Raw genomic sequence first — 9,357 nt, 5'->3', positions numbered from 1 at the left:
AGGCAGGAACAGTCACTCTTATTCATACACCCGTAAGACTTCTTAAACTACGCAGAAGCAGTTAAGCTGCAGCTACTCGTTTATCCGCATGGGACTGTATAAATGGAAGGGGTAAACAACATGTCAGTTCATCATCATCTACTGTGAGAGTGAGTAAGAAACAAGGTAGTAAAAAAGCCTGAAAAAACTCTTGACATTTTAACCGGCCCTCATTAGTCAGAGATGATAGGAGTATTAGTCAGAAGGATCCTGCATCTGAAAGTACTCATGTAGCTCTTGGTTACTTGAGTAGTTAACACCATGTACACACTGCTACCTTCATCAGTAAAATTCTACCTCTGAAAGAAGCACTTCAGGAAAGGGCTCATCAAGTTGGTGACAAAACCTGAGCCTGGACAGGACTCCTTTCAGGGGAAGAGGTCCCTGACGCGGCCGCTTTCAAGCAAGGCAGGCTGAGGAGCTGGGGGTGGCTGAAGTGAGCCAGGCTCAGATATTTCACTTGTGCTCTTCTTGTAGGACATGGAAGCGACATCTTCCCCACCTTCCTACTGAGACTGATGGAGAGATGGGGAATGAATGAGGATGAGTGTGCGGTGCACCCTGAGGACTTCAATGGTGTGGGGTCAGCACCTGATCCCTGCTTGTTGCCTGCCCAGCCCCTCTTGGCTGAGCTGATGCACGGTGCCTCACTGCTCGGGTACGTGCAGATGTCTAGTCTCATTCCTGGGGTCTTTTTTTCCTAGTAAACACAGGATTTACTAGAAGAACACATCCCTGTTTGGTGGTTTTTGGTTTTGTTTTTTTTTTCCCCTGCATCGTTGTACTCGGATTACTGTGCTGTGAAGATTTTTTCAGTTATAGCTTCTTTTCAATAACACATGATGAAACCAATATTGACTTCTGCGGCTTTGTGCTTTTATTACTGATGATGAAATGCTGAATCACTCTTCCTGATGGTCAGCAACAGACACAAGTTGAGAAAACAGGACTTCCTCCACATTTTTTATTATATATATAGGGTAGAATGAAGAAAAGGAAAATGACACCATACTTTGCATATACAACACGTATTTAGCATCAGTGCTTACACTGGGTCTAATTCTCCTCTCACACTGGTCTGTACTGGCTAACTCTTCCCCGCTTTACCAAGTTACTCCTGAGACTCAGCTGAAAAGGCAGTCAGTCTCAGACCTTTCTGCTGGCTGCTCTTCCAGCCATTTTAGTGTTAACATCACAAGGCAGATACTGGTCCTTACGTGTTACAACAACGTGGTCACAGAACATGTACGTTTTTCAATAAAACCGTGCATCTGAATGACTTGCAAAATTAATGCAAAGTATCTGTGCTACTTTCAAAAATCAAACCCCAACTTCTTCAGAACAGAAATCTGTGGTCATGTGAAAATGAGTAAGACAATAAATTACAAAAGAGCAACACTGTATTTCTATTGCTGAATTGCATTTGTTACCTGTGGGTAGGGAAGTAGTGACTTCAAAGAGAGGAAAAGTATTTCAGTTACACACTTGAGTCTACAAGACGTCTTTGTAAATTAAAATTTGAATTCTCTTTAACTACCAAAAGCTTCAATCTTTAATTCACTGTCATTTCTAACTACTTGGTTTACTGTGGGACTAGGCAGCTTAGAAATAATTTACATGTATCTCCCTGCTTCCCACTGAGGAATAACTAAAGGCCTTAAAGAAGAAGCATTTATTCTGTATTTACACTTAACTGACATACCTCAGGCTCTGCAAATGACATTTCTACAAGACACATTTTCTTTTTTCCTGAGGACAGTTCTTCTTCAGTTTCTGATACCCATCACACTAAATCAAGTCTCCTCAGAGAATCATGGCCAAGCTATTTCAAAACCATGTGCCAGTGACTGGACAACTACATATTGGCAATGTATCTGACCAAAAAGTTCCTGAGATTCAGAGCTGAGGCACAGCCACAGCTCACATTATGGAGAAGAACAGATCCACAGTCAGTATAGGTGTAAATGAGACCAGAGTTTGACCTGCTTCATCAATTTTTGGCCTCCCATGTAAGCAAGCTTGTTGACTTCGCAGTTGCCTGAATGGGGCTGGTTTTGGAAGGCATCCTGGTAGTTTGAAATGGAGAAAAAGCATGTAGAACTTAGATCTTGCAGACAAGTTATGTAAAAGTGAGTGAGTACAGTGAAAGTCCTACAGTCATGCCAGGATATATCAATGTGTTGAAACATTATTTGTCAATGAATTCCCCCAGAGAGCAGGAGAAAGCTATGAATTTGGTCTGAACATATATTAAATAGTAGAAAATAAGTGGTATTAAGTGAAAAATTATGATGATAATAATAATAATAGTAATAACAACAACACAATGTGGATTTGAGGGGCATTTGTATCATTTCACTTATCTGCCATAGGGTACCAGGGCTTGTTTGAAGTTGAAAGCCTCTCTGTGGTGTGCTTTTTCCCACTGGGTTAATCCCTCTGTAGATTGAAGCACGGGGAAGGGGAAGAGTTAAGGAGAAAGTTCACATCTGAGATGGCTGCAGCAGTGTCTAGAAGGGCCAGCATTCCTGAAGAAGTAGCAAAGTCTGGAATACTAAAACATTCTCCTCAGGGACTTCTGGTGAACATACTCTGATGACCTGCAAGCCTGACCATCACTCTCATGTATGCTTCCTGCCACCCTAAATGGCTGGCAGCCTGACTGCAGTCCACCATTTATTCTCATTAGTAGATATTCCCCTACACCAACCTCAAAGCACAGCTGGAAGCTACTGGTACAAAGTACTCACTGAAATGTCTTAGCCCACCTGGAATCATTTAAATTTGTGGTGGATCAGAAGTAAAAGAATTGATTATTGTTAGCAATTAAGCTAAACTTGGAGTACTCTAACTACTTTTTTCTCTGGTTTTCATTCAAAGGGGTAGTAGACTAACAGTTTTGATGGACTCTTTGTTATTACCTTCAAAAGGTAATCATCCCTCCCCCGCTCTTGTCCAAAGACCCTTACTAAGGTTACTTAATCAAACTGTCAAATGCTGAGCGTGTAAGAACAAAGGTTCTGCTCAGCCACTTTTTGATTGCAATCTAGGGATGTGATTGTCATTATTTTTAGTCAAGGTACACTACTTCATTCACTGAACAGGGTGGACAGTAGAATGGAAAGTACCGGACATGTTTAGCTGACTTATAGCTGACTTAGCCCATAAACATAACTGTAAATGTAGTAATGAAATTCATATAGGAAAAAACCACACATACATTTGCTCATATATCATCTGTGTCCTATGTATTAATGTATCTATTAATTATCTCACCGTCTGTAAAGGCTGGTATTCCTTTTGCAAATGAAAAGGCCAAAACTGACAAAAGAAACAGTGCTTCATTGGAAGCAAATGAAGAAATTTCGTGTCAGGATACCCAAGTAGCTCTTAAATAAACTTACAAATAATGTTCTGCCACAGTCACTTTCTTCAGATACCAGCTAATGCATCCAGACACCCGTCACTGGAAGGACGCATTGTTTTGAGAAGCAGGTCATGTTTAATAACGCCTTGCTAGAAATACTCTATGACTGAGTCAGCTCCCATTTGAATATCTAAACCTGTGGCTAGGTTTTCCAGAACAGCCATGGAAAATTGAATCTTAAACTGTTCTGGTAATCTGACCCTAAATACTACCAAAAGGACACACTGCATCGCTTTTGTAAATCTAAGCCTTTTTTGGAGGAAGCCTAAATGGAAACAGAACACCTCAATATAGGTGAATGGAAAGATTTGGAGGCAGAGAAAGACAGAGGAGACAGAAAGGGCAGAATTTGATTCCAAGTCTTTATGTCTCTCTCCCCTATAGAAGTAATTTAGTAACTACTCGGCATTTCAGGAAAGTGACATTTTTCCTAAGGAATGCAAATGAGAATTGTGTTTGTCACACACATGCAAAGGGAACCTTTATCATCCTCTTGGCCAGCACAGCTGTGGCTGCAGCACTGTTGGCTGATGCTTTTTGCCTATTGTTTCAAGGCCCAATATAAGATTAATAGCTAGAGAGGGACAAAGAGCCCTATAACCTGGAGAAATTTGAAAGAAAACTGCAAATTTTGGTAACAACATGATGTCATGCTGCCTGTATAAAGATAACTATATTAGACACTTATGCTAAAGTGGGGGGGGGAAAAAAAAAGGAGAGGATAAAAAGATTCAGGTCTAAAAGAGAGAAAGAATGGGAAAGAGACACAGAGACTCCAGCTAATCTAGCTATGATCCAACCACTATTTTTTATTGTTCCAGCTAAGAGGAACGTGCCAGTCAGAAATTGTTTTGATTTAAAGCTTTCATAAATAAATAAATTTAAAATTACATATTTTCCACAGAACTTCAACTTCTGCTGTGGGAGGCTGATAAAAATAATGAGTGCCTTGCCCCTTTCTCCCCAAGCGCATTTGCAATTGTCACCGGAAAGCTGTCTCCATGCCAGAATTTATGGGAAATGGAGATTTTTAAGCTAGCTGGGCCAGTATCATAGCAATGAAAGGTTTAGGATGTCACCTTAGAAGGAGAAAGAAAAGTCCCTGAAATGGCACTGGTACCCCTGCAGTCATCTCTAAACCTTTGACCAACTTCATCTCCCATTCTCTTCTTCATTTTTAATTAATTGTTTTTGTGTAAAAGCTCTGATACTGAAAGGGAGACTATTTTTAAAAATTCCTCTATGGATACTTCCTGCACCCGGCGGCTGGCTGCTCCTGGACAAGCACTCACCCTCCTCCTTCTCCTGCTATGCCTTGGTTGAGAGCTGTGGATGGATCAGAGAATGGTATTTTCCACATAGGACATCCACACCTTTAAAGTTAAAAATCTTGAGACAAATTCCCCCAAATGATTAGGTTTATAAAGATGAGCTAGGCATCCCTTTGGGTGCTTCCTGCCACCTCAGGAATCGCCCCCTTTCTCTGCCCTAATACCTGGCACCCTCATGCTTCTTTTTCTTAACTGATGCTGGGACACCATTGCCTCCTCCAGCTGACCTTGTGGAGAGGACAGAGGTGCAGATCCTCAGCTGGTCATCACGTAAGCTACAGATCAGAGCCTGAACCCCGATTTCCCCAGCCAGCCTAGATGGCTGACCTCTGGGAGTCATTGCCATCTGATGCCTGACTGATAATTCAAGTTGGTGGATGCACAGTTACCAGGTGTGTTGACTGATACACAAATATCCACCTCACATAAAATTACCAGTACTATTAGCAATCCTCCCATTGCACTTTCCACTGATAAATACAGGACTGAATGGATCATTCAAAAAAGTAATAAAAGGAGGACACAATAATTTTGTGGTCTGCTGTGTATTGTTCCTAACTGGCCCACAGATAAATGTATTATGGCAGCTCTTGGCATTGTCATTTTGATGTTTCAAAAGGATCGATTTTCCTTTTTTAAGGAAACAAAATTGCACTTTATGAGTAACCTTCTCTTTTGACCTGACTAGATAGTCTACACTCATTTGAACACTGTGGCAAAGGCACTCTGCGTGAGTAACAGATGTGTAGGATGAAAAAGTTTGAAACACACAGAGAAAACTAGGCAAAAATATTACTTAGGCAATTTTTCATGAATAACGGCAGCATGGAATTGACTTCAAAGGTTTAACTCTTTAGTAAGGGTGGTTTTTTTGTGGTGTGGCTTTTCTTTTTACAGTTAAATCTGCCAGTTCAAAATGTGCAGAGATGTGGGTATGTTAAATCAGTAGCTCCTTGGGATGGGGGTACACTGGACAGGGATGTCCCACAACATGTGGGAGGCAGAGGAAGAACCTCTCTATTTGGGACCAAGCTACCAGGTCTGGACCTGACACCTTGACTGGTTGGAGTGTCCCATTCTCCTGAGTCCACCTTGTGTCAGACTAAACCAAATGGGGTGTGGGGAGAAACTGGGACTTGTGTATTCACGTTCTGTAGAATAGGACTTGATGTCCAAGTATAGTACCTGTCCTGCCAGATTAACAAATTTTACGTTATATGTCACTGAGAGGTGTGGGTCTGTTTGAGTGCCTACCACACCCAATTTCCCTATAACAATATCCAATATTTAAACAGCAAGAAAAGTTGCCTTGTATGTAGGCAGGCTACAAAACAGTGCATAAAATTAGAACTGACTTCCTAGTGACATAGTTTTCTTTAGAAACGACATGCTGAGAAAAAACTGAGGCAGTAATAGGCAGGCTTTTCTTCAAGGGTGTTACAGAGAAGTAAAATATTCCTGTTAAAATAAAGTCCTTCCTAACTTCATGGTTTTAAATCATACATATCAGCAAGAGGAAATGCTTTTATTCCTTTTGCAAATCAACTCTGTGACTCCCTGACAAAGAACTTCCAGTGTTGCCAGACCTTTTATTCTGTGGTTCAGGAACAACAAGACTTACTTAAAATGCAAATAGGCTTTTCCTGTCTTTTGGTGCAAAAGTGATTCTCATTTTTGATACCTGGTGATCAGAACAGGATGAAACTCACTGCCCTGTGGTGAAAAATTTGGCCACAAGAGGCTTTTTTTGCCATGCACTTCTCACATATTCAGCAGCTTTCCTATAAATGTCCCTGAAAGGAAATATCCACCCCCGTACTTCTTGAAGTATCACCTCAGGTTTTTGATCATCTACATGTTAATTAAGATGCTGGAACACCATGATAAATAAACTAACAACTATTATTGAAAGAAAAAGTCCCAGCCCTCTAAAAAAACAAAGACAATAAACCATATCTAACGTTCTTTGCTCTAAACAAGTTGGCACCGATATCTCAACACCTAGTTTTCTAGACAATTTTCTAGACGATTCTCTAGGCTGCTGAGCCTGTGCTTGTAGACCTTTCCACCAGGTTGCTTTGCTGAAAAGTAAAATAGCTCAAAGAAGATAGGCCTAGACTTGCCTATGGAAGTTGATGCTGAACTGCTCCAGAGATGATGATGGTACCAGAGCTGAACAGGACAAGGGAACATGGAAAAATTAAACCTGGTGTGGTGTCCCAAAGGAGGACAAGCAGAGATCAATGGCTGGTCTTGGTCTCAGTAATTTTAGTAAAAATAGTGTGTTCAGTAATTCTTCTTGAGATGAAGACAATGAAAGTCAGATTTCAAACAAGATCTCCATGTTGGCAGGCTCCGGTTATTTGTACCTGTGTTATTACACGTGTTGAAATGAAAAGCTATCCAGCTTTTGTGTTTTCGGACGCTTTGAAAAAGCAGTTGAATTTTGTAGGGCCACTTATATGACCCAAAACCTTGATCTTTCAAGGGCCTTGTACCATTATAGAGGAGCTGGAAAACAGAAAAACAGTATCTGAGCAAAAACTATGCTGCAAAATGAAGAGCGGGACTCTGGGCTTGCTGAAAATGTGGGAAGAGAGTTACAGAACAAAAGAACAGTCTGCCCTCAGAAAAGGGATTTAATACCCTTGCTGTTCTGCTAATGGATTTTTAGCATTGCCTGTTGCTTACAAAGCTTGATCATCAATGGGCTTGAAATGAGAGACTGCTATGTGCCAGAAGATTAGGACAATCAATTAGGACTATAAAAAGTTATGTTAAAAAAAACCCTTATATGTAAATAGCCAGCTGCTCTCTGGCCTTCATCTGTTTCAAACTTACTGAGGTTTTTGGCTCCTTCCTCCTGTAGCAAAAACGCTCCCTCGTCAACGCAACCGCTGGGCGTTGTTCTTGGTCTGTGTTAGCACAGACTGACCGGCAGTGCCCGCAGCGATGGGCCTCGCACGTGAAACGTTGATGCGTGACTTCACGTGGCCACGATTCCTCCCCTCCCTTTTTTTCCCGTTTCACAGTAGCTAGCGACGGAGCTGGAAAGTGGAGCAACAGAAGATAACTACACGTGTCTTCACCTAAAATCTAGGGCTTGGTCAGGGTCTGGCCACACACAGGCTTCTGCTCCAAAGCCGTTTCCTCACTTGGATCACAGTAGCTGAGGGGGGCTTCATCAGAAGCTACAGGTGTAAGTGACACCATGATTTGCTCAGACTAGAGATGCTTCAGGGCACCACTGTAAGTAACTGGGCAGTTTGGTGGGATCAGTTTTCAGGGAAGTTATTTTTACAGTTCGTCACAATGTGTTGCTTCTTTACAGAATTTTACAATCACATTTTATAACAAAATGTTTCAGTTTCTTTTCCACAGCAGTTTTGAAAACAAGAAAGGAAATGGTAAATACAGAAAAACATTCAAAGTAAACACTTCAACTCAAATGCAAGTTTTTTTAAATTTCTTTTTTCCAGAAATAGTTACTGATTTCAGTGAAATCACACAAATTGGGCAGAAAAACACTTTGGCTTACTACTGTCATCTGCTCAAAAAGCCAATCTCAGCCTTCACTGTTACAACCTGAGGGAATTTAGTACTTGACATACAGCAGTGCTGGCCTAAAGCACACCTACAAGTAAACTTCCACATGGCATCAATTATTGTTTATATGAATAAGAAAAACTTCCATCAAATGACTGACAGAAGTTTCTGCAGCTGCAGTCTCAGCAATGCAAAAAGAATATTATCTGCCTGGAGGTCAGGGAGCAAAAAAATATGGACATTAAGCTGAAATTTTACTTTATTTCTAAATATTTAAAGCATTAAACAAAAAATATAAAAAAATCTGGTTTCTAAGATTTTGTCTATAAAGGGGATAATTCAAAGCATCACTCATAAAGTCTTCATGGTTAGAAAATATTTGCATTATCTGAATACACCCTGTATTCAAGTAGGAACGAGGCAAGCCAACTCAAGCCATAGCTTTTCTCATCTATGTTTGGACCAGCACGACTACATGTTTTTTTCCCCAAAAGCCTTAATTAACATTGACCATAACTGTGCTACTGCTATTAGAGATAAGGAAACCCATAGGGGTAGCAATAGGCTTGATAGCTACAACTGTCTGGCCTGTGTAATGATATAACCTATAACAAAAGTCTAGCAAAATCCATCCACCTTGCTTTTGGTAGAATGATTTCCAGTGCAACAGGAACCGTTGATGGGATTTCACTGAAGGTGTGATTTGGAGGGGAGAAAAAAACCCCACAGATCAGTGTGTCAGAAGGCACTGGCACGTAGCTGGATCTCACTAACAGACAGCTGGGTCAATACACGTATTCGCATTTAGGAGCTGTCATAGGCAAATAAAAAAAAAGCTGAAATTGTGAACACGAACAGGCAGCAGATAACTGTGTGTATTCGCATGGGTGAATGTCTGAAATTGAACTCCTGAACTCTCAGACAGGAGCCTGCTACTTGCAAGTTGCAACCAGTATGGGCTGCTTGGAAATTTTAATAACACTTTGACTAAACACAAGCGATGCATCCCAAATC

The sequence above is a fragment of the Phaethon lepturus genome, unplaced genomic scaffold (assembly GCF_000687285.1).
Source record: "Phaethon lepturus isolate BGI_N335 unplaced genomic scaffold, ASM68728v1 scaffold33958, whole genome shotgun sequence".
NCBI lineage: Eukaryota > Metazoa > Chordata > Aves > Phaethontiformes > Phaethontidae > Phaethon > Phaethon lepturus.
The sequence above is the reverse complement of the archived record's forward strand: the minus strand, read 5'-3'. Positions refer to the sequence as shown.